Source organism: Heptranchias perlo, chromosome 12 (assembly GCF_035084215.1).
Source record: "Heptranchias perlo isolate sHepPer1 chromosome 12, sHepPer1.hap1, whole genome shotgun sequence".
Classification (NCBI taxonomy): domain Eukaryota; kingdom Metazoa; phylum Chordata; class Chondrichthyes; order Hexanchiformes; family Hexanchidae; genus Heptranchias; species Heptranchias perlo.
In genome coordinates this window covers 27,521,119-27,547,626 of record NC_090336.1, presented here as the reverse complement: position 1 = coordinate 27,547,626, position 26,508 = coordinate 27,521,119, and the positions used below count along the sequence as shown (strand labels likewise).

The 26,508-nt window shown below is 48.2% G+C and overlaps 1 protein-coding gene across 9 annotated transcripts in view; it reads left to right on the top strand.

The window, feature by feature from the left end:
- Positions 1-26,508, top strand: part of LOC137327915 (uncharacterized) — a 74,743-nt gene that overhangs the window by 20,676 nt on the left and 27,559 nt on the right. The window contains exon 1 of one of the 9 annotated variants that reach the window (XM_067993846.1): positions 24,242-24,367. The exons of 7 other annotated variants lie outside the window; for them this stretch is intronic. The gene's annotated coding sequence lies outside the window, so the exon portion shown is untranslated. Of the gene's footprint in view, positions 1-24,241; positions 24,368-25,878; positions 26,158-26,508 lie in introns of those variants that run through there. One more of the 9 variants, XM_067993847.1, reaches the window with a different exon arrangement.

Here is a 26,508-nt window from a genome sequence, read left to right as displayed (position 1 = left end):
CCGATCCAGACACAGGTGCTGAATGCAGGGAGAGATAAGAGTAGCTTCCCTTAACATCAAGGCACCATTCAACTCACTAAGGAGCCCTAGTAAAACTGATGTCAATGAGAGTCAAAGGGAAAACGCTCCAGTGACTGGTGTCATACCTGACACATGTGAGGAAGGTTATGGTTGTTGGAAGCCGATCAACAGCCCCAGGACATCACTGTAGCAGTTCCTCAGGAACGTGTCCTTGGGCCAACCACCTTCAACTGCTTCATCAATGATCTCTCATCCACCATAATGTCAGGAATAAAGCTGATCATTGATGCTGCCACAATGCTCAGCTCCATTCACAACTCCTTCAGTAATGAAGCAGGCCACTGCTGCCTACTGCAAGTCTTGAACAATGTCCAGGCTTGGTCTGACAAGTGCCAGATAGCATTCATATCAGGTAATGACCATCTCCAACAAGAAAATAACAAACCACCTTCCCCTGACTTTCAACGGCATCACCATTGCCAAGTCCCCCACCATCATTGTCTTGGAGGTTGCCTTTGACCAGAAGCTTATCAATAGCATGACTACCAGAGCAGAGGAGAAGCTAGATACTCTGTGATGAGTAGCTCACCTCCTGACTCCTCAAAGCCTCTCCACTAGCTAGAGGGCTCAAGTAAGGAGTGTGAAGGAATAGTCACCCCTTGCCTGGATTGATGCAGCTGCAACAACACTCAAGAGGCTCAAAACCATCCAGGACAGTTTGCCTGCATGATTGACTCCAATGGCAGAGACATCAATGTGCACCTCTACCATTACTGGTGCACATGCAAGATACACACAGACCCTCTCTGATTTAAGAAAAAAACACTCAAATAAACTTTACCTGAACAAAGCTCATGAAATTTGTCCTCTGGCATTTCTTCAAATGAATCTGAAAAACAATTGAGCACAAACTGCAAGCAGCTGATGAAAAATATTTCAGCAGTTGACTATATAGTACCGGTGTATCCTGGGACATTGGGTACACTGCACATGTGCAGACTGTACAATTTAATTCAGCTAACAGAGACAGAGGTCTGGGCAAAAAGAATCAAGTCTGAGATGTAGTGCTGTAGTGTTTTGGAGTCTCTTCAACCAATCAGATTGCAGAACCAGAGGCACAATCCCTGATCAAATCACTTGATCACAATGCGCTGAATCCACGAGAAAATCAGATGTTTCTGCCGGTTTTTCCAACTTGAGCACTGAGCATCACTCAGACTTTCTTTTCATACTTTGTTTGCCTCTGTTTCACACCAGTGTATCCTTTGACTTATCATGAGCTATGACAGATCCATTGGTTTTTATTAAATGCATGAGGTTACTTGGATTTGCCTATAGCATTCCCACAGCAAGGGTCTGTTCCATAAGGGACCCGTTTCTGAGCTTTAGGTTAGATTCATAAATATTTAGTCAACAGACAGTGAAAATAATCCCAAATATTTTCATTTTTAAGCAGTTACTTAAAGCAGGTTCTGAATAATTGTCATGAATAAATAAATGTTCAAAGGAGGGAGACACACATACACACATAAGATAATTAACCTTTAATTTTCTTTTACCATGTTTAGTATTGTTTGTGTAGAAAAGGATTAAGAGAAAGCTTAATGTGATTAAAAAATGACTTCACATATATAACAGGGGGGATGTTAACCATCAGACAAATTCATTAAGTGTATATTAGAAGGGTTTCTGATTGGTTGGTCACAGTTTCCGTAGTAACAACCACAGGCCTCACTGCACTTGGCAGTCTCCGTGGAAAATTTTGGAATAACCAATGGGAAAACTCACTGATAACACATAGATTTTACATTTTAAACATATAGTTACTAGCAATATATTTAAAGCCTTTTAGAGAGATGCTGCTGGAGTCTTAAGAGTCAGAAGGTGGAGGGGTGCGAAACACAAAGCAATAAAAGGAGATTTAGACCAAAGAATTTCTGCTAATACACTGAAATTATTCCTGTAGTATTTCTGACATATTGATTTTTTCTTTTCAGTTATTTAAATAGTTTTGCTTTATTTTATCATCTTTCCTCCCCCCACCCACCCTCAATTTTAGCTTCTTTTCTGAATCCTAACCCCGATTTTAACTTGGGTGGGAATTGGGTGGGTGGGGTCCTAGACAGGCAACAAACCATCCTTACCTTGGCAGCATGAGGCCCAGGAGATTTTAATTCCTGAAACTGGTGGGAAATGGTAGCTGACTGGCGGGCAGGAGTGCAACGTTAGTCGGCAGGAGGCCGCTGCCAAGGACAGGACGAACTGTCCCCAGCATTCAGATAATTTGATCGGAGGGGGTGGAGGGAAGCAGCCTGGGGCAGTGGAAGCCTAAACTTTCCTTGTGGGGCCCAAAGGAGTACTTCTGCTCCTCCTGGCCCCACAAGGAGAGTCAAAAAAAGTTTTTTAAAAATTACCTTTTTGGTCCTCTTCTGGCCGTGGTTCCTCTTCCTTCTAGGTGAATCTGGCAGGAAAGAGACAACTGCTTCCCTGCTCAAGCCTAAGCTCAAGCGTACAGGCCTCAATGACGTCATCGGAGCCCCATCTGCAAATTTAAAGAAGGACCCAGCCGGTTTCCGAGGGGGGGCCACCTCACCTGCTCAGAAGAGCAGATTAAAATCGTAGTCTGCAGGATCAGTGGAGACTTTAATTGCTCACTCCCCGGCTTCTGTCAAGTGGCCAGGGTTAAAATTGCCTCTTTAATCTTGGCCTCTGGCAGGAGGCCCAGAGATTGCAGCGAACGGGATCAGTGGGCCTCCTCACGTGACGTGACAGATAAGGCACTTGAGCAAGGTAATCAATGGCCAATTTTTCATCCCTTCCCATCAATGATTCAGCCGTGATTTGTCAACTCTCCCCTCCCCTCCAGGAAAAACTCAAGTGTGAATGAAAATTGATACTTTTACCAGAATGACCAACACTTCAGTGGTCATTTCTGTCAGGCCATTTGTTCCTATCGCTAGCTTTTGAATGTTTTTTTTCCTCTTTGGGTCATAGAGTCATAGAGTTATACAGCACGGATAGAGGCCCTGATAAACATAAATTTATGTTTATCATGGTGCAGAATATCAGTACTATGAAACATTTCCCACTTTTTCCATCCTGTGTCAGCATTAAGCACTTTAAATCAGGTATTACTTGGGTTAGATATAGACCCAAACACTCTCTCCACCATCCTATTATACTTTGTCTCAAGCACAGTTCAGTTTCCAGCACTTGCCAATTTGTGCTGGATTATGGGCAGTTTTGTGCCCACCAGAATCTGGGTTAAGACTGGTCAAGTTTAATTGTGTTAGGATGTTTGTAGCCATCAGAGCAAGGTGATTTTCATTCCATCAGTCCCAGTGGTCAAGAGTTTTTTTTAATCCACTACACTAATCAGTCTTTGCTAATCTTCATACACTCTGGTGGAAAATAAGTTATTTTTCGGTAAAACACAGATCAAAAGCCAAAATGTATACAATGAATTCTAGCTACTGGTAGCTTTTCATGAAGCAAATTAACAATTTAATAAAATTAACTGAACAGCCATTCACCAGTTGGTTCGCTTATAAGAGGCAAATTATTGAAGATGAAGGCAATTTATGGATAGTGTCTAATTTGCATCCAATTCTGCAACAATCATTTTGGATTTATAGGTCAGAAAACTTGTCAGTGGTTTTTTATGATCTAATCCATCCAAGAGCAACCTCCCCAGAGTCCCATTCAATCTGTCTGATATTTATTTGAAACTTCTTTTTGTCCATCTAATATGTGCCTCAAATATCTCTACCTCCTGTCTGCTTACAATCATCTACCTGCCTTTCCCTCTATGGTACTGTGCTGGTGCTTAGTCTCACATCTATAGGAAAGCTGGGCTATCCCAGCATTGATTGTCACTGCGATAAGAATACTAGGATAGCACTGCAATCATGGCGCTCCCTGGTTCACTACAAGAGGAAGGGAAAGGAGAAATGAGTGTCCATAGAGTGGAGAAGGGTTAAGATAACACCCGATGGGTGGGAGAAGATTTGAAAACATGAAGGGGAGTGAATTGCACAAGAACTGAGGGACAAGGGTACTTTAGATACACAGAGAGCTCAAGAAGGATCTCAGAGGCAGAGATGAGGTGAAGTTCCTTTTGGCATGCAGGCAATGCACACCAGAATAAGTGACAGTTATCAGATGATTTTGTTTATGTACCTTAGTACGATTAACCTGAATTAATCCAGTAAGCTGCTGCAATTGCAACACAAAGGGAAGTAATGAAAAAACGAACATCTGAAAATGACGGGCAGGAAAAGACCAGCTGGTCCATCAAGCTTGCCCCATAGTTGAGAACTAGTACAGCTGGTCAAAAGGGTTTACCTACCAGTAAAAAGACATAACTGAATAAGAGTGACTATAATTATTCACACATACAGCTTGCATTTACAATGCACTGAGTGAGCTCTCAATCAGATAAGGTCCTAAAACTGTGAGACAACTTAAAGTACACAGCATTGCACACTCATTCAATGCACATTTTTTCTTCTTGTAAAAAAAAAGCAGTGTACATATAGATATGACCAAACACAGATGGGATTCAATAGGCTAAAACCCTCACCCTTTTGAAAAGGAGATAATGGGCATTATCATGTGTGAGGTAGCATATAGTGTGAGTGTGCACAAGCTGAAGGAAAAGATCATACTCGTGTATTTGTACAATGAAAATCAGATGTGTATGCATAAATGTATTTCAGCAGGTGTAAAGCAATGATTGTGTTGTGCTCTTTGTGAAGCAACAATATGCCTAACCATGCATTAATTTTATCACATGCCCACAGTTTGGAAGGGGCAGAGAAGAAGGCCAAAGGTAGTCTAGCTGATGCCAAATGGAGGCCTAGTATTGCAACAAGTTGTTTGTGATTCTGACGTTATAGGAGCAGCTATGAACTGGAGAAGTACAAACAGCTGCAGCAGCCACTTGACTTCTTGCAGACTATGCTAGAATATTGGGCTTGCCACTTTTGCTATGTTAAGCAACGTTGTGCAGCAACAGTTCTTTGCACCAGTTCAGTCCTCTGAGAAATCTGCAATCTTGCAATTCTGGCCTCTTGTGCATCCCCGATTTCCTTCGCCTCTCCATTGGCGGCCGTGCCTTCAGCTGTCTAGGCTCTAAGCTCTGCAATTCCCTCCCTAAACCTCTCTGCCTCTCTACCTCTCTCTCCTCCTTTAAGACACTCCTTAAAACCTACCTCTTTGACCAAGCATATGGTCACTAGTCTTAATGTCTCCTTATGTGGCTCAGTGTCAAATTTTGTCTGATAACGCTCCTGTGAAGCATCTTGGGACATTTTGCTATGTTAAAGGCTCTATGTAAATGCAAGTTGTTGTTGGTGCAGTTTGCCATTTTAGAACATCCATGGCAATTATAGGACAGATTTCAGTTGTGCAGGCAGCGCACTAAAAAATTTTCACGGGAATACTCCCACTGATGATTCAATGCATCAAGATCCACACTCCATGCCGTGCCAACTGCTAAATTCAACACACTTGGGGGCAGTCTTCAGAGAATTTTGAGTGAAGACTTGTAGCAGAGCAACAGTCTGCACTCGAGCAAAGCAGCAGCCAATGCAAGGATTCAACCTCCAGCAGGGGGCATTCAGGTAGAAGTACAGGAACAAGCAGATAGTTCTCAATTTATTCCCTGCACTTTCCCCTGGAAAAGTGACAAGACATGCTCTCCAAAACAAACAGATGCTCAAAGTTGGAGTGTGACTGGTTGTTCTTGACACACAGGTGTGGCCACCTGGCTCTGAAACATGCTGAAAGAGGCAGCCAGCTGACACACAAGCAGATCCTCAGGAGACCTCTCAGGAGATCTCCGTAACTAATCCTTCCAGCAGTACATCATTTAAAAATAGTACAGTAGAAAGAAGATGCATTAGCATGTGGAGCACAACGGAGGAATACAGTGGCTTTTCATGTTAAACACAAATTACTCAATCACTATTATCATATTACCTTAAACCAATTGTAATTGTTTCTTTTGAAATGTATATATTTTATATAAATATAGTGAAAAGAAATAGCAGCTAAAAACTACAAAAAAGAATGCAGTACAAAACATAAAGACAAACCTCAGGAAAAGAACTCCCAAATCATAGTCTGATGAACCGATGCTACATTACAACAGTGACTACACTTCAAAAAAAGTACTTCATTGGCTGTAAAGCGCTTTGGGACATCCTGAGGTCATGAAAGGTACCATATAAATGCAAGTCTTTCTTTCCTGTGCTGGCTATTCTTCCATCTTCGGTGCCATGACTGCTTGTTGCTCCCCTTCCATAACCAGGCGTATGATGCTTTCAATGACAATGACAACGCACCACTATCATTTACCAATTCACTGCAGGGCATATTGTGGAGAAGCTTTTAGGAACTGTTTGCTTGATGATGTTCCTGCTTCTTGAAAGTGGTTCATTATAGGTTCTTTGTTGAGGGATAACAAGGTTATACAGTGGAGTCATGAGCCACGTTTCCAGAGGTCAACTCATGCATGCAAGGAGTGAACCGTTCAACTTGTCGTCTCCCTGGAATAAGTGGGGAAGCCATTATTCCCTTAACATAAGGACATTGTGGGAATTCCCTGGAAACTATGCATTAATTTGCAGAATATTTGACAATTGTCATAGATCATTTAGATATTCACAGAGCGGAATTATTTTCTGTTGATAGCCCTATGGGATGTTGTACAGGTAATTGAATGGCCACATTGGTGCAGTTGATAGTGCACTATATTCTGAGAATCCCATATCTTTCTGAAAACCCTATCAGCATCTCCTGCTGCTTCATCTCAGGGCTGAATTTAATTTATTCACTAACATGGCAAAACAGAGCACCTGTGACCTGGATAATACAGTGGTGAACTGCAAACTGGATGATCCGGCCAATTACCGCCCCATCAGTCCACTTTCAATCATCAGCAAAGTGATGGAAGGTGTCGTCGACAGTGCTATCAAGCAGCACTTACTCACCAATAACCCGCTCACCGATGCTCAGTTTGGGTTCCGCCAGGACCACTCAGCTCCAGACCTCATTACAGCCTTGGTCCAAACATGGACAAAAGAGCTGAATTTCAGAGATGAGGTGAGAGTGACTGCCCTTGACATCAAGGCAGTATTTGACTGAGTGTGGCACCAAGGAGCCCTAGTAAAATTGAAGTCAATAGGAATTAGGGGGAAAACTCTCCAGTGGGCTAGAGTCATACCTAGCACAAAGGAAAATGGTAGTGGTTGTTGCAGGCCAATCATATCAGACCCAGAACATGGCTGCAGGAGTTCCTCAGGGCAGTGTCCTAGGCCCAGCCATCTTCAGCTGCTTCATCAGTGACCTTACCTCCATCATAAGGTCAGAAATGGGGATGTTGGCTGATGATTGCACAGTGTCCAGTTCCATTTGCAACCCCTCAGATAATGAAGCAGTCCGTGCCCGCATGCAGCAAGACCTGGACAACATCCAGGCTTGGGCTGATAAGTGGCAAGTAACATTCGCACCAGACAAGTGCCAGGCAATGACGATCTCCAACAAGAGAGTCTAACAACCTCCCCTTGACATTCAACGGCATTACCATCACCGAATCCCCCACCATCAACATCCTGGGGGTCATCACTGACCAGAAACTTAACTGGACGAGCCATATAAATACTGTGGCTACAAGAGCAGGTCAGAGGCTGGGTATTCTGCGGCGAGTGACTCACCTCCTGACTCCCCAAAGCCTTTCCACCATCTACAAGGCACAAGTCAGGAGTGTGATGGAATACTCTCCACTTGCCTGGATGAGTGCAGCTCCAACAACACTCAAGAAGCTCGACACCATCCAGGACAAAGCAGCCCGCTTGATTGGTGCCCCATCCACCACTCTAAACATTCACTGCCTTAACCACCGGCGTACCGTGGCTGCAGTGTACCATCCACAGGATGTATTGCAGCAACTCGCCAAGGCTTCTTCGACAGCACCTCCCAAACCCGCGACCTCTACCACCTAGAAGGACAAGAGCAGCAGGAACATGGGAACAACACCACCCGCATGTTCCCCTCCAAGTCACACACCATCCCGACTTGGAAATATATCGCCGTTCCTTCATCGTCGCTGGGTCAAATTCCTGGAACTCTCAACCTAACAGCACTGTGGGAGAACCGTCACCACATGGACTGCAGCGGTTCAAGAAGGCGGCTCACCACCACCTTCTCAAGGGCAATTAGGGATGGGCAATAAATGCCGGCCTCGCCAGCAACACCCACATCCCATGAGCGAATTTTAAAAAATCAGTTTGAAAAACAGAGTACTTCAAAAGATCTAAAAACTGCAACTGTACAGAAACTTTCTGAATTTTCAATTATATATGAAAACAGAAAATGCTGGAAATACTCAACAAGTCAGGCAGCATCTGTGGAGAAAGAAGAAGTGGAAGATTTAATAGTTTTTAAGCAAGTACAGAGCCAAGCAAAGTGGTGGTGGTGTGTGTGTGTGTGTGTGTTGGGGAGGGGGGTGGTCTGGAAGGGGAGGGAAGGAAAGAGCAAATGGGGAAAGTCTCTGACAGGTTGGAGGGCAGGAGTGATTAAATGACAAAAGGGATGATGATGCAAGGCAAGGAGGGTGATAATGGGACAAGTAAAGAAACAAAAGATGGGTCTAGAGGAGCTGTAAATGGCAACAGCAGAACCATTACCAGTACCTGCTGCCCGAAAAAATGGGAGCAGTGGTTTATGATCTGAAGTTAGTGAAATCAATGTTGAGTTCAGAAGGTTGTAAAGTGCCTAATCGAAAGATGAGGAGCTGTTCCTCGAGCTTCCGTTGACCTTCATTGGAACAGTGTAAGAGGCAGAGGACAGAGAGGTCAGAGTGGGAGTGGGACGGAGAATTAAAATGGCAAGCGACCGGAAGGTCAGGGTCACGCTTGCGGACTGAGCAGTGGTGTTCAGCAAAGCGATCACCCAATTTGCGTTTGGACTCCCCAGTGTAGAGGAGACCACATCGTGAGCAGCGAATACAATATACTAACTTGAAATAAGTGAGAGTAAATCGCTGTTTCACCTGGAAGGAGTGTTTGGGGCCCTGAACGGTAGGAAGGGAGGAGAAGGGGCAGGTGTTGCATCTCCTGCCCTCGCATGGGAAGATGCTGTGGGGAGGAGAGCGGGTGTTGGGGGTGATGGAAGAGTGGACCAGGGTGTCGCAGAGGGAGTGGTCCCTTCGGAATGCTGAAGGGGAAGAGGAGGGGAAGATGTGTTTTGTGATGGCATTGTGCTGGAGGTGGCGGAAATGGCAGAGGATGATATGAGGATGGTGGGGTGGAAGGTGAGGACGAGGGGGACCCTGTAATGGTTCTGGGAGGGAGTGGAAGGGGTGAGGGCAGTAGCCTTTGGCCCATATCCCATAATACCTTTGGTTGCCAAAAAGCTATCTATCTCACATTTAAATTTAGCAATTGAGTTAGCATCAATTGCCGTTTGCAGAAGAGAGTTCCAAACTTCTACCACCCTTTCCAATCTCACTCCTGAAAGGTCTGGCTCTAATTTTTAGACTGTGCCCCCTACTCCTAGAATCCCCAACCAGCGGAAATAGTTTCTCTCTATCCACCCTATCTGTTCCCCTTAATATCTTATAAACTTCAATCAGATCACCCCTTAACCTTCGAAACTCCAGAGAATACAACCCCAATTTGTGTAATCTCTCCTCGTAACTTTTCCCTTGAAGTCCGGGTATCATTCTAGTAAATCTACGCTGCACTCCCTCCAAGGCCAATATGTCCTTCCGAAGGTGCGGTGCCCAGAACTGTTCACAGTACTCCAGGTGCGGTCTAACCAGGGTTTTGTGTAGCTGCAGCATAACTTCTGCCCCCTTGTACTCTAGTCCTCTACATATAAAGGCCAGCATTCCATTAGCCTTTTTGATTATTTTCTGCACCTGTTCATGACACTTCAATGATCTATGTACCTGAACCCCTAAGTCCCTTTGGACATCCACAGTTTTTAACTTTTTACCATTTAGAAAGTACCCTGTTCTATCCTTTTTTGATCCAAAGTGGATGACCTCACATTTGTCTACATTGAATTCCATTTGCCACAGTTTTGCCCATTCACCTATTCGATCAATATCCCTTTGTAATTTTATGTTTTCATCTACACTGCTTACAATGCCACCAATCTTTGTGTCATCGGCAAACTTAGATATGAGACTTTCTATGCCTTCATCTAAGTCGTTAATAAATATTGTGAATACTTGAGGCCCCAAGACAGATCCCTGCGGGACTCCACTTGTCACATCCTGCCAATGTGAGTACCTACCCATTATCACTACTCTCTGTCACCTTTTGCTCAGCCAACTTCCAAACCAAGTCCATACTTTTCCCTCGATTCCATGGGCTTCTATCTTAGCTAACAATCTCTTATGTGGAACTTTATCAAATGCCTTCTGGAAGTCCATATAAATAACATCCATTGACATTCCCCTGTCCACTACTTTAGTCACCGCTTCAAAAAATTCAATCAGGTTTGTCAGGCATGACCTACCTTTCACAAATCCATGCTGGCTCTCCCTGATTAACTGAAAATTCTCGAGGTGTTCAGTCACCCTATCCTTAATTATAGACTCCAGCATTTTCCCCACAACAGATGTTAGGCTAACTGGTCTATAATTCCCTGGTTTTCCTCTCTCTCCTTTCTTAAAAAGCAGAGTGACATGTGCAATTTTCCAATCTAGAGGGACAGTTCCTGAATCTAGAGAACTTAAAGATTATAGTTAGGGCTTCTGCAATGCGCTCACCTACTTCTTTTAAAACCCTGGGATAGAAACCATCTGGTCCTGGGGATTTGTCACTCTTTAGTGCTATTCTTATCTTCATTACTGTTGCTTTACTTATGTTAATTTTATTGAGTCCCTGTCCCCGATTCAATATTAGTTTTCTTGGGATTTCCAGCATGCTCTCCTCTTTTTCTACTGTAAATACTGACACAAAGTATTTATTCAACATGTCCGCCATTTCCCCATTGTCAATGACAATATCCCCACTTTCAGTTTTTAAGGGGCCAACACTGCTCCTGACCACCCTCTTTTTCCTAATATAACTATAAAAGTTCTTTGTATTGGTTTTGATATCCCTTGCAAGTTTCTTTTCATACTCTCTTTTTGTAGGTCTTACTATCTGTTTTGTGACCCTTTGTTGATCTTTGTATCTCTCCCATTCGCCAGGATCTGTGCCCTTTTTTGCCTTTTTGTATGCCCTTTCCTTATGTCTTATACTGTCCGTTACCTCTTTAGTTGTCCATGGCTGTTTATTTTGACAAGTAGAGTTCTTGCCCCTCAGGGGTATAAACCGATTCTGTATCTCATTAAATGTTTCTTTAAACATTTCCCACTGATCATCAGTTGTTTTACCCATTAACAGATTTGCCCAGTTTACTGTGGACAGTCTCTGTCTCATCCCATTGAAGTCGGCCTTACCCAAGTCTAGAATCTTAGCAGCTGATTCACTTTTTTTCCCTTTCAAACACTACCTTGAACTCGATCATGTTATGATCGCTATTGGATAGATGTTCACGCACAGTCAAGCTGTTAACTAAATGTGGTTCATTACTCATTACTAAATCTAGTATGGCTTGCCACCTTGTTGCCTCTAGGACATACTGCTGTAGAAAACTATCCCGAACACACTCAAGAAATTCAATACCTTTCTGACAGTTGCTAGTTTGCTTTCCCCAATCTATGTGACGATTAAGGTCTCCCATTAAGACCACTATGCCTTTGTTACACGCTTGTCTAATCTCTGCATTTAAACAATCTAGCACTTCAGAGCTGCTGCCAGGGATCCTATACACAACTCTCACTACAGTCTTAGATCCTTTCCTATTTCTGAATTCAACCCATCAGGTCTCTGTTGGCTGCTTACCCCTCGTTATATCCTCCTTTCTCATTGAAGTGATTTCATCTCTAATCTCTAAAGCTACTCCTCCCCCTCTTTCATTTTCCCTATCTCTCCTGTAGACCTTATAACCTGGTTTATTTGGTTCCCAATCCTGACCATCCTGCAGCCATGTCTCAGTAATAGCTATCATGTCATACCCTCCTATTTGAATTTGTGCCTGTAGTTCATTTAATTTATTCCTTATACTCCGTGCGTTTGTATATAGAACTCTTAGTTGGGCCACACACCCTAGCCTGACCTTCAGCTTTGATGCTGGGTTAATCGCTTTACACCTTCTAGTTTTCACTTTATCTGTAGTGCCTAAAGTACACTTTCTTTCTGCTGTTCTACGCTTTTCCCTTTCACTTGTTCTTGAACAACTATTTGTATTGTAAATTTCCCCTGGGTCTTCCCCTCTCTTGCTTCTCTCAACTTTACTCCCTTCTGACTCCACGCCAAGTTTCCCATCCCCCTTCCACTCTAGTTTAAACCCTCCCCAACAGCAGTAGTAAATCCCCCTGCAAGGATATTAGTCCCGGATCTGTTGAGGTGCAACCCGTCCGGCTTGTACAGGTCTCACCTTCCCCAGAATCGGTCCTAATTCTTCAGGAATCTAAATCCCTCTCTCCTGCACCAACCCCCCAGCCACGCATTTATCTGATCTATTCTCCTATTCCTATACTCACTAGTACGTGGCACTGGGAGTAATCCTGAGATTACTACCCTTAAGGTCCTGCTTTTTAACTTATTTCCTAACTCCTTATATTCTTCTTGCAAGACCTCATCCCTCTTTTTACCTATGTCGTTGGTACCGATATGTACCATGACCTCTGGCTGTTCACCCTCCCCCTTCAGAATGTCCTGCAGCCGTTCAGTGACATCCATGACCCTGGCACCAGGGAGGCAACATACCATCCTGGAATCACGTTTGCGGCCGCAGTAACCCCTGTCTGCTCCCCTAACTATAGATTCCCCTATCACTATTGCTCTCTTGCCCTTTCTCCTCCCCCCCTGTACAGCTGAGCCACCCATGGTGCTTTAGACTTGGCTCTGGCTGCACTCCCCAGAGGAACCCTCTCCCCCACCAGTACCCAGAACTGAATATTGGTTGGAGAGTGAGATGCCCTCAGGGGACTCCTGCACTACCTGCCTGGTCCTCCTTGTCTGTCTGGCGGTCACCCAGTCCCTCTCTACCTGCACTCTCTTAATCTGCGGGGTGACCACATCATGAAACGTGCTATCCATGAAACTCTCAGCCTCGCGGATGCATTGCAGTGACGTCAGCTGCTGCTCAAGGTCCGAAACCCGCTTCATGCACATGTGGTTGTCCAGGACACGGGAAGCATCCTGGAGTTCCCACATGGCACAGGTTGTGCATTCCACGGGTCTGAGCTGCCCTGCCATGCCTAAATTTATTAGATTAACTTAAACCAAGCAAAAAACAAATTAAGCCTTAAATACGGTTATTTTTGGTTTTTTACTCTAGTTAAGTAGTTTAAGCTTTAATTTTAATTGTAAACAATTTTACAACACCAAGTTATAGTCCAGCAATTTTATTTTAAATTCACAAGCTTTCGGAGGCTTCCTCCTTCGTCAGGTGAACGATGTGAAAATGAAATCCTCGAAATGAAATCGCATTTATAATTCACAGAACAATGCTTGGTGATTACAGACAGTTTTTTCAACTGCCCGTTGCCAAGGCAATCAGTGTGCAGACAGACAGGTGTTACCTGCAAGTTCTCAGAATATACAAATCACCAAAAAAAAACAACAAACAAAAAAAACAGAGATAGAGAGGTAGAAACATAGAAAAGACAGCAACTGACCCGTTATATTAAAAACAGATAACATTTGTTCGCTGGTGCGGTAACGTGTAGCGTGACATGAACCCAAGATCCCGGTTGAGGCCGTCCTCATGGGTGCGGAACTTGGCTATCAATTTCTGCTCGACGATTTTGCGTTGTCGTGTGTCTCGAAGGCCGCCTTGGAGAACGCTTACCCGAAGGTCGGTGGATGAATGTCCATGACTGCTGAAGTGTTCCCCGACTGGGAGGGAACCCTCCTGTTTGGCGATTGTTGCGCGGTGTCCGTTCATCCGTTGTCGCAGCGTCTGCATGGTCTCGCCAATGTACCATGCTCTGGGGCATCCTTTCCTGCAACGTATGAGGTAGACAACGTTGGCCGAGTCACAGGAGTATGAACCATGCACCTGGTGGGTGGTGTCCTCTCGTGTGATGGTGGTATCTGTGTCGATGATCTGGCATGTCTTGCAGAGGTTACCGTGGCAGGGTTGTGTGGTGTCGTGGACGCTGTTCTCCTGAAAGCTGGGTAATTTGCTGCGAACGATGGTCTGTTTGAGGTTGGGTGGCTGTTTAAAGGCGAGCAGTGGAGGTGTGGGGATGGCCATAGCGAGGTGTTTGTCCTCATTGATGACATGTTGAAGGCTGCGGAAAACATGGCGTAGTTTCTCCGCTCCGGGGAAGTACTGGACGACAAAGGGTACTCTGTTGGTTGCGTCCCGTGTTAGTCTCCTGAGGAGGTCTATGCGATTTTTTGCTGTGGCCCGTCGGAACTGTCGATCGATGAGTCGAGCGTCATATCCCGTTCTTACTAGTGCGTCTTTCAGCGTCTTTAATTTTAATGAGCTACCAGTAGTTTTACGCTTCTAGCTTTTAATTCAATTTTACCCAATTCCCTAACTCAGAGGGAAAAAAACTAATACTCACCAGCCAATCACCGACCTGCTGTCCTGCGACGTCACTCCTGGTTTTCTTACCGATTGCCTCTCTGCCGCTCCGAGTGCAGGTAGGCCTCGAGCCTGGGCCCTCAGTAGTCTCCGAGTCCTGCACTCTCTCCCAGGTCCGCTCCCGCCTGTAGCTCCGCTCCGAGTGCAGGTAGGCCTCGAGCCTGGGCCCTCAGTAGTCTCCGAGTCCTGCACTCTCTCCCAGGTCCGCTCCCGCCTGTAGCTCCACTCCGAGTGCGGGTAGGCCTTGAGCCTGGGCCTTCAGTAGTCTCCGAGTCCTGCACTCTCTCCCAGGTCCGCTCCCGCCTGTAGCTCCACTCCGAGTGCGGGTAGGCCTTGAGCCTGGGCCTTCAGTAGCCTCCGAGTCCTGCACTCTCTCCCAGGTCCGCTCCCGCCTGTAGCTCCACTCCGAGTGCGGGTAGGCCTTGAGCCTGGGCCTTCAGTAGTCTCCGAGTCCTGCACTCTCTCCCAGGTCCGCTCCTGCCTGTAGCTCCGCTCCGAGTGCGGGTAGGCCTCGAGCCTGGGCCTTCAGTAGTCTCCGAGTCCTGCACTCTCTCCCAGGTCCGCTCCCGCCTGTAGCTCCGCTCCGAGTGCGGGTAGGCCTTCAAGCCTGGGCCTTTAGTAGTCTCCGAGTCCTGTGCTCTTTCCCAGGTCCACTCCCGCCTGTAGCTCCGCTCTGTGCCTTTCACGACTTCAGGGCATCCCAAAATGCTTCACAGCCTATTAAATACATTTTGAAGTGCAGTAATTGTTGAAATGTAGGGAAACACTGAAGCCCATTTGTGCACAGCAAGGTCTCATGAACAGCAATGAGATGATGACAACAGGATGAAGGAACAGAGTGTCTTGTGGCCAAATTTGCTGATGATACAAAGATAGGTGGAAAAGCAAGTTGCGATGAGGACACAAAGGGCTCGAATTTAGCAGGCCTGCGGGTTCCCAGCGGGTGGTCCTCCGGGAGCGTCGAAAACGCGGACGGGTAATTGTTCGCGTCCCCCACGCGATCGCGGGATAATTGGACCCATTAAGGCCTGCTTCCGGGTTCTGCGCTCCCCAGCTGCGTGCCGGCCGGCTGCGCATGCGCAGTACCGTCGACGCGATGTAGGAGCTCCAGTTAAAGGGGCAGTCTCCCAAAGCCCCTCCTGCTGCAAGCAAGAGGTCTGGGAGAATGGCTCAACCAAGGGGAAAGGCTGCGCCCCGTTTTTCAGATCTGGCACTGCAGCTGATGCTGGAGGGCGTGAGGAGGAGGAGGGAAACACTCTTCCCTGAGGATGGGCGCAAGTTCCCTGCCGCCGCAACCAGGAAGGCATGGGCAGAGGTGGCGGCGGAGGTGAGCAGCAGGGGCAACACCCCAAGGACTTGGGAGCAGTGCCGCAAGCGCTTCAATGACCTGACTAGGTCTGGCAAGGTGAGTACACCAACGCACCCTCCCACATCCCGTCCCCACCATCACGCCAAGCAGATCACAACCCCCTCCTGCACAGCCACCACTGCGCTCCATCAGCAATCCTCACAGCCACTCATTCACCATCCTCGCCGTGCACGCAAGTACCCACCGTCCCTGACCCCACCCGAACACTACCACACACCCCAATCCCCATGCAATGGGATGGGCACGTGGCCCACACTTCCTCCCATCCGTTCCGCGCCACGCTCAACCCAACCACACCGATGCTCGATGCGTCTCACGATGCAAGACGCACCCACTCACACATCTGTGTTTTGCCTTCACAGGAGAAGAGGAGCAAGAACAACCGCGAAAGGGCACGCACCGGAGGTGGGCCGCCGCAAGTGGTGGAGCTCACCGACGCAGAGGTGGAGGCGCTCGACCTCGCCCGCACGCGACATTGCCTGTCGGTGGCCGATGGCGAGTGTGTCGCTGCCGAAATGGGCGGTAAGGGAAAGCTGACACTCAACACCCATGATCGCGAGTGACCGTATCATCACCTGCCATCAGGCGCACTGTCAAGTTGGTCCACATGCCTCAAAGTGCCCTCTGTTCTCTTGCAGGTGCGTCTTTGGATCAAGCGAGCATGGAGGGCGATTCCTCAGAGGACATGGCGGTCTCTGAGGGTGCATCGTCACATCAGAGCCAACCATCCACCAGCGCAGAGACACGCACCTCGGTGGGTCCCCCTCGCCAACTAGTTGGGGTAGCACTTGGTGAGTCACTGCGCACGAGTGAGCATGAGCAGACCCTGGTGGCAGGGGCAGCCGCGGAGGGTCCGCGACGGAGGGAGCACTCATCTCCAGGCTCTGCTCAGCCGGACCCAGATGCTGAACCCAGGGGGCCACCAGAGAAAAGGAGAGTCGTCGAGGGCCACCAGCTAATTGCTGAGGTGCTGGCAGAGGTGCCGCGCGCATTGTCCACAATAGCGCAGGCGATGGAGGAGTCCACCTCCTGCATGTGGGCATTGGTGGCGCAGGCACAGGAGGGTACCGACGACACAGTGTCGCAGGTAGGTGCGGGACTGTCTGCGGTGGAGGACAGGCTGGCCTCCCTCGAGCGTCACGCACAGCTCCACTTCGAGTCCTTGCAGGCCCTCACAACGTCTGTACGGATTCAGGGTGAGCAACATTCCGACGCCACCAACAGGCTGAGGGATACACTAGGGGTGGCCTTGCAAGGCCTCACACATGCCATCCAAACTGCCGTCCAGCAGGGTGGAAGGGGTGATGTGGGCCGAGGCCAAGAGAGGGATGATGGTGACCGGGGACATGGAAGCGGGGACGCCTCTCAAGGCGTCCCCACGTCCCACCCGTCGCCCACCTCTCAACCAGCACCCGCAATGGTGCCTCCTCTCCAGGTGGCCGAGTCTGCCCCTGCCCCGGTGCAGGAGGAGCAGTCTGTGGAGGTGCCCTCACGGGCACCGAAACCCAGGGGCCGTCCGCCAAAAGCATCTACCCGGTCAAGGCAAGAAGATGAGCAACCTGCCACTACCTCTGCTGGAGCCACAGGGGTAGCACCACGTAGGGGTTCCCGGAGAAGAATTCCAAAGGCCTTATAATCACAAAGGGAATACACCAGGGTGTTTATTATTTTGTACTTTGTTTCTTAAATGATGTCACATTCCACATATTAAATAGTCTATTCTCACCACTCCTGCCACCTCTCGTCCATTCTTCCGCGGCTTGTGCAGTAGTTGCGTTCCGTGGAGGCCATCATGACGGCGAACACCTGCTGCCACCCATTGGGCACACTGCTGTGGGTGCAGGATTACTGGCAGCACTCTTCAGTGGAGGGGGCTGGTATGGCCGCTCGCATGTGCAGGTGAGGAGATGCGAGCGCCTCGCAGTGTCTGACTCTAGGAGAACCGTTGACGTATGAGTGCGTCCCTGGCCCGGCGACCATCCCGGTGAGTCGCGGCTCGGCGCATGGGTCGTCCAACATCCTCGGGCGCGTCCTCCTCCTCCTCCTCCGCCTCCGCCTCCTCCTCCTCCTCCTCCTCCTCCTCCTCGCCCTCGCCTTCCTCAATGTGGGTGGCGGGTGTGGATGGGGCCTCCTCCAGCGGCACCCCTCTCTGTTGGGCCATGTTGTGCAGGGCACAGCAGACAACTATGATTCGTCCCACTCTGAATGGTGTGTATTGGAGCGCTCCCCCAGAACGATCAAGGCACCTGAAGCGCATCTTGAGAAGCCCTATGGTCTGCTCAATTGTAGACCTGGTAGCAGTGTGGCTGTCATTGTACCGACGCTCCGGCTCGGTGATGGGGTTCCTCAGAGGTGTCATGAGCCACGTGTGGAGGGGATACCCCTTGTCGCCGAGGAGCCAGCCGTTGCCGGCGTTGGGTGCCTGCAGGATGGGCGGGACGGCGGACTCCCTGAGGACGAAGGCATCGTGGCAGCTGCCGGGGTATCTGGCGCATACGTGTAGGAATCTCTGGCGGTGGTCACAGATGAGCTGGGCGTTCATGGAGTGATACCCCTTCCTGTTGATGAACAGCCCTGGCTCATGCGGAGGTGCCCGTATTGCGATGTGGGTGCAGTCGATTACACCCTGCACCCGTGGGAAGCCGGCCATGGCATGGAATCCAACCGCCCTCTCCATCTGGCTGCGCTCGTCCATGGCGAAGTTGATGTAGTGGGAGGCCCTGCGGAACAACCCATCGGTGACCTGCCTTATGCACTTGTGTGCAGAGGACTGACAGACCCCGGTGATGTCCCCGGTGGCACCCTGGAAGGAACCGGATGCGAAGAAGTTGAGGGCAGTGGTGACTTTGACGGCGACAGGTAAGAAGATGCTGCTTGGTCCATCAGGGAGCAGCTCGTCGTTAAGGAGGCTGCAGATGTCGGCGACTACCTGGCGATTGACTCTGAGCCTCCGTATGCACTGCTCCTCGGAGAGGTCCATGAAGCTGAGCCTCGCTCTGTACACCCTGTGCGGAGGGTAGTGCCTCCTGCGACGCATCTCTCTCTGCGGTTGCCCTCCCTCCTGCTGTGCAGGTGGGTGTGCCGCAGCACCGTGTTGGGGGGCCCCACCTCTCCGAGGCGGACGGCGTGGACTGTGAGGCTGCTGGGGCTGGTCATCCTGTTCGTCCTCCGACGATGTCAACGCACCACCCATCTGGCAGGTGTTGGTGTGAGGGGTTGTGCAGGGTAGGTGGGTGGGTCCTCGGACTGGGGCTGCGGTTTCGTGTCGGTCTGTCCTCTGGCTTGGCGGGGGTTGGTGGAGGGCAGGGGTTGCCCTATGTGACGCGGTGGCCTGCGTGGGTGAGGGCGCTCCCCCGTGGAGCGCACCTTGGCACCTGGCACAGGCTGCTGGCTGCAACACGCCTGGTTTGAAGGGTCCTGTTTCCCCCAGTGTGGGAAACTGACTGCTTTGACCGTAAAATCCCACACTTCCTCTTTTGACAGCTGCTTCAGCTCATTAACTGACCACAACGAGCAAGTTAAGTGCTCTCAAGTGGAACCCCGCTGGCTTTAATTGCCTGCGGGATTCCCACCAGCGGGGCTTGCGCGCGCAGCCCCGCACGTCAGCGCGGTACCCGGAAGTGGCCGGGATTTCGTCTGAATCCGGTCACGTGATCGGAGATCGGGATTTTCGGGGCCCCCCCGCTGGAAACCCGCAGGTAACCCGACCCTAAAATCGAGCCCAAAGTGTCTGCAAAGGGATATTGACAGGTTAAGCGAATGGGCAAAAATTTGGCAGATGGAATATAATGTGGGAAAATGTGAAGTCATCCACTTTGGGAGGAAAAATAAAAAAGCAAAATATTATTTGAATGGAGAAATACTACAAAATGTTGCGGTACAGAGGGATCTGGGTGTCCTCGTACATGAAACACAAAAAGTCAACATACAGGCGCAGCAGGTAATCCGGAAGGCAAACGGAGTATTGGGGCGTCATTTTAGCACCCGCTATCGGGTGCGTTCCTGGCGGGGGGGCTTCAAAAATCAGAGAATCCCGGCACGGTACCGGAGCCCGCCCCGAACCCGCGCACTTCCGGGTTCCCCACTGACGCGCCGGCGTGCGCGCGCAGCCCCCGCTGGTGGGAATCCCGCAGGCAATTAAAGCCAGCGGGGTTCCACTTGACAGTATTTATTTAGGTATTTCAGGTCATTAACTGACCTGATTAAAGGATTATGTGGAATTTTAGAGCAAACTGGGACTGTTGCCCATACTGGGGGAAACACTCCCAGGTCAAATGGACGTATTGCAGCCATCAGCCTGTGGCAGCTGCAAAGGTCCATTTGACAGGTGGGGGGGGGGGGGGGAGACCCTCACTCATTGCAGGAGGCCACTCTGTCACTTGGGACAAAGTTTGGCCTCCACCACCCTCCTCCTAACAGTCAAAGTCACCAACCTGCACACTCACCCCGGGGTCCAGAGACATGTACCTACCTTGCGGACCCCCTCAGATGTACATCTTCCGGATGGGGGCCGCTGTAGATGCAGTCATGACCTCCTCGGAGGGCGAACAGCATCATCAGCCTCGCCGGCCACGCCGTCCACCTCTGACATGTGGAGCTCCACAACACAGTGCTGTGACACATCCACCTGTACAGCAGGAGGGAGGGCTACCGCAGAGAGAGATGCGTCGCAGAGGGGACTACCCTCGCCACAGGGTCCACAGACCGAGGCTCAGCTTCCTGGACCTCTCTGATCAGCAGTGCACACGGAGGCTCAGAGTCACTCGACATGTAGTCGTGGACATCTGCAGCCTCTTTCATGCCGAGCTGCTCCCGGCTGGCCCGAGCACCATCTTCTTACCTGTCGCTGTCAAAGTCACCACTGCCCTCGACAACTTCTCCTCCGCATCCTTCCAGGGTGCCACCAGGGACATCGCTGACGTCTCTCAGTCGTCTGCGCAAAAGAGCCCTGCAAATACACCTACACCCACTCTGCAGTGACACAATAGGTGGCATCAGTTGTGGGTCCTCATAGTGATCCTCAGGAGAAGGCATTATTGCACAAATCAGACAGGATTCGCGAAGACATGGCAGTAGTGGTGCCAATATAATATGTAATGTGAGTTGGTCAGAAATTCAATATAAGTAACACCCATGACAAACCCTCAAACACCCTTGTGCATCCCCTTCATGCTCACGACACGTTTGCCTTACGCTGCCTACTGAACATATGTGATGCATGCCCTGTGGCTGCAGCACAGGTAGTGGCAGCTTGAGTGAGGCTGACCGTGAAAGAGATGCATGAGAGGGTGAGTATGAGAGAGAGCCATGAGATTGTATGAGGATTGGGTTGAGTGGTAGTGGCGGGATGAGTACTGGCGAGGTGAGTAAGTGCAGGTAAGATGAGGATGAGGTTTGAGTGGGTATGAGGGGTGATGTGACAGAGTTGTCTTGACAGCGCTGAAGGAGATGTGGGGTGGGGGCAGTGATGTGGCAGACGGAGTGTAGGGGAAAGACTACGTGTACTCACTTTGGCTGACCTACTGAGGTCATTGGAGCGCCTCCTGCACTGTATGCAGGTGGGCGATATGTTGGTTGCGCTGGTGACCTCCTCTGCCACCTCGAGCCAGGCCTTCCTGGTGGCAGAGGCAGGCCGCTTCCTCCCACACGCCGGGAGGAAGATCTCTGTCCTCCCCCTCCTCTTCACCCCATGTATTGATACCTGGAGTGAGGCATCATTAAACTGGGGGCAGCCTTCCCCCTGGGCTGCTCCATGCTGTAATTTTTGCTATTTGTTGCAGCATCTGTCAGTGGAGGACTGCCCCTTTAAATAGAGCGCCTCCAGCTGACAGATCTTACTGCGCATGCGCAGCCCGCCCGACACGCAGATCAGCAGTGGGGAACCCGGAGGAGCAGGTAAGTGGATCCAATTAGTGGATTGGATCCTACAATCGCGCGGGAAACTGACTAATTTCTCCGGGCGCGTTACCCACGCGCCCGATAGCCCCCCCGCCGAGAACCCGCAGCCCTGCTAACATCGGGCCCTTGGTCTTTATTTCTAGGGGGATGGAGTATAAAAGCAGGGAAGTCATGCTACAACTGTACAGGGTGCTGGTGAGACCACACCTGGAGTACTGCGTACAGTTCTGCTGCCCTTATTTAAGGAAGGACATACTTGCATTGGAGACAGTTCAGAGAAGGTTCACTAGGTTGATTCCAGGTATGGAAGGGTTGTCTTATGAGAAAAGATTGAACAGATTGGGTCTATACTCATTGGAGTTTAGAAGAATGAGAGGAGATCTTATTGAAACATACAAGATTCTGAGGGGACTCGATAGGGTAGATGCTGAGAGGATGTTACCCCTCATGGGGGAATCTAAAACTAGGGGACATAGTCTCAGAATAAGGGGTCGCCTGTTTAAGATGGAAATGAGGAGGAATTTCTTCTCCCAGAGAGTCGTGAATCTTTGGAATTCTTTACCCCAAAAAGCTGTGGAGGCTGAGTCATTGAATACATTCAAGGCTGAGTTAGACAAATTTTTGATCAGCAAGGGAGTCAAAGGATATGGGGAAAAGGCGGGAAAGTGGAGTTGAGGTAAAAATCAGATCAGCCATGATCTCATTAAATGGCAGAGCAAGCTCTAGGGGCCAAATGGCCTACTCCTGCTCCTATCTCTTATGGTCTTATGGAGATAAATGACCAGATAATCTGTTTTGGTGGTGTTGGTTAAGGGATAAATGTTGGTCATTTATAACTCCCCTGCTTTTCCTTAATTAGTGTCATGTCCACCTGAGAAGGCAGACAGGGTCTCGATTTAATAGCTCATCCAAGAACACCAGCTTTGACAGTGCAGCACTCCCTCAGTACTGCAATGAGGCTCAGCCTAGATTATGTACTCAAGTCTCTGGAGTGAGGGTTTAAACTTCTGACTCAGAAGCGAGAGTGTTACGACTGAGCCAAGGCTAACACCTATTAGTAATATTACCTAATTATGAAGAAAAGAAAATATATATAAAAACTACACTTAGTCTATATGTAAAAAGTTAAAATAAGCTCTGAAAATCAGAAAAATAAAATACTGAAAAACAATCTCCTACTCAAGTTATTTATGTAACAACATAGATATGTGCCATAAACCCCAAACATCCTTGAAACTATATTATGAGGCATTAGGATACAAGCATTTAAGGTATTCGTATGAAACTATTTTGTCTGTGATTTTTAACAGATGATAAACCATTTATTTTAAAGTTTCCATTATCGAAGCAGATGGATGGACTTCACATGAATGCACATTTATATGTTAACATTGCACAGGATAATTTTAAGGTCCGTATTAGCTGCATGTAAATATTTGGAAAGTAACCTAAAAAATACTTTTATAAAGTCAACACATAGATAGAAAACGCATGTTAAATGTAATTAGAATTATAATAGTTTGAGCTTGTTTTATTAGCCAGCTGTTTGACACGTGCATAAAACCATCCCTAAACTATTGAAGAATTTACAGCGCGCACTCTATCCTGTTAGGGTCAGAGCCAATTTACCTGAATCCTGAGGATTTATGAGCAGATTATCAAGAGTCTAGGTATAAGGATCCCCAAACGTGCACCAACGTGTTACTAGGATTTAACCAGCTAAAACCAAACTATTTACCATAGGTCTGGTAGGCTTCCCATGCTTGTCCAGCTAGGACCATGCCACCTGCTGGCTTACAGGACTCTGGGAGAATGCAGGATTTTAGAAATATGTCTATCCCACCAGCTCCTCCCAATGAGATAAGCTGCCCAGTTAATTAACAATGACCTACAGTACAGTGTCTCGGGTATTATGTTAACGAGTCTCCCACGGCCCATCAAAGTCGTGTTGTCTTGACCGCAAAGAAGACCCTGTTTACTTTCGCCCCAGGGAAGACAGAGGCTGCCTCTCGCTGTAGCAGAAATGTGTTTGGACAACAAGCAAAGAGTAGTTTTTCGCGGGGTGGGGGGGTGAGTTGGCGTTTCAGGATTACCGCTATTTGGCTACTTAATGGTTGGCTTTAGCAGGCAGCCTTCTGAGAAGCTCCTAATTCAGGTCTCTCCGGATTTCGTCATTTACGTGGTGAAATTACCTTGAAAACTGTATCCAGGATACACCGAACTCCCAGGGAACGCCAGCCAATGACAGCAGGGCGGCATCCCAATTGCATAACCTCGGTAGATTATGAGTCGGAGTTTTCGGTGAGAGGCGGTCGGCAGCCTCTCAGAAGGGGCAGATAGAAGAGGATGGTGGTGGGTCGTGATACTGATGCATGGCTAACTACATTCTAGCAAACTCCGGATCTCTACCAGGTGAGAACAGCTGTAAAGTCTGTTAACACGCCGTTGCTCTGCAGCCAGTATGAGATCCTGTTATGAAACTGATTTTAACTCAGGTAATCTATTACCGTATTCCCTTAAGCGTTGACTGCATAATGCAAGTTGGGAGGGGGCAAATATTTTTATTTTGCCAATTTTAATGCGTTTTATTGCTTGATCTTGAATTGCAGTTGATACCGGATTGTTGTTTAGTGCTGATGGATCTGTGGGTTGCATTCGCGAAGAATTCAAGGCCCTTTTAAATAATCAATCTCTGCCTTTCTGCAAATAAGTCTAATGCGCAGCGCTGTACATGACCTGTATCTACAGCAGCAGAGAAGAGAGGGCGATCCCCGGATCGGGAATTCAGGAAATTTTAGCACGGTAACTCCGGTCTCCAGTAGTAGGTGGGAGGACACAATGGCGCTAACCGAACACGCTCAGAATATACTGTAAATGAAATTATTGTTTAACCCTATGATGCATTGCTTTGCCCAAATTTTATTATGTAACATCTAACATTAAACACTGTTGCAGTTCTGTGCGTTTATTTAATGTGACTGTATACATACGTTTTCCTGCATTATAACAGTGACGACACTTCAGAAGTAAGTCATTCGCTGTAAGGCGCTTTGCAACGTCCCGAGCGAGATCTTCAAAGGCGCTGTTATAAATGCAAGTTCTTCCTTGCGATACCGAGCATTAGAATTTGACATTAGGTCGAGTTGGTGGGGAGGATGGAAAACTTAAGGTTATTTTGAAATTTACAATCTGCACCCATTTCTAACTGGACGAACATGACCTCAAGGGGGGGTGGGGGGAAAGATCCTCTTAGATTTCAGCCTGACAGAATATGCATCTCTGGTGAATTGGGTGCAGGATTGAGTGAAGACAGTCCTGCGATTATATCACAGGCGCTCATGACACTGCAAACCACTGCAAACCCAATGAACGAGCGAGCCCATCGCAGGAGGGAAGCAGCAACGCCGGCAGAGATGATCCAGGAAACCCCCCCCCCTCCCCCCCGCCAGCCTTGGAGCTGGTAGAAGGTAACTCCGCAGAACGGTGTGGTGGCACAGGCTGGAGCCCGCCCGCTGGTCGCAATTTGTTGACTATATGGTTTGGGGGAGGGAGACACATCTTTCTATGTTCGCTATCTCTCAGGAAAGCGCTCCAAACGGACCAGGGTTGTGATTTCGTTGGGAACGAGCCGTCAGACGAGATCTTCCATCGGTAATTAATGTGGACATTATTGAGTTTGCTTCCAGAGGCAACTGGATATTTTGTGTGCGTCAGTGAGCTTTAGTGCTGACATTAGCATTCTGGTCAACACACAGGCGATGAGAATGGCCCGGACTGTGCTGTCTGCACCGTGGATGTGGGCGCTGCTTACACCTGAAGCTCCTGATGGCTGAGGGCAACAGTTAGTTGTCTGCAGCCAAATGATAGAAGAGGCTTTTTTTTTTAAGTGTGACTTTGTTCCCAGTGTATGTGAACAGACGTTGTTTCCCTTTGGTAATGTCCTGCAAATTATTTTCATTTCACCTGGGTTCAAGTTCATAACGGGCCAGATTTTGGTGTTAAAATAACAGCGAGGTTAATGGCGCTCGCCGTTATTTAGGCGCAGATGCTACAGCAACTTCAGGCGAGGGGCGGATGCGCGATTGAATGTGGATATCCAAAAGTTGCTGTCCCAGATGCACCGCTTCACGGAAAACGGCATCTCGTTGTCTGCCTTACCGTTTGAAATGTGTCGAATGGCGTGAAGTTGCTGTATGTGCATGGTAGGTCTGAACTAAACTCCTCACAGAAAGTGAAGTCTTGTCCATTTCAGTTTAAGTATCCTTTTAATGACATGATAAATATTAATTACTGCCAGTCAGCCTCACTGGCACTGAAAATTAACTATTAGAAGCTTAGAGTCTCATCCCTTCAGTTTTTAATTGTTGGAGATTTTAAAAATGTAAAGTTTTTTTAAAAATTCATTTTTTTCTCTCTCAATGCAATCTTTCTTTCTCTCTCTATTTCTCTTCCTGTACGTGATTTTACATTGAATTCACCCACTCTAATTTACATGTCCTTCTCAGTTCTTGCACTGTTAATTTCACAATCCTTCAATCTGGTTAAGGAGATAC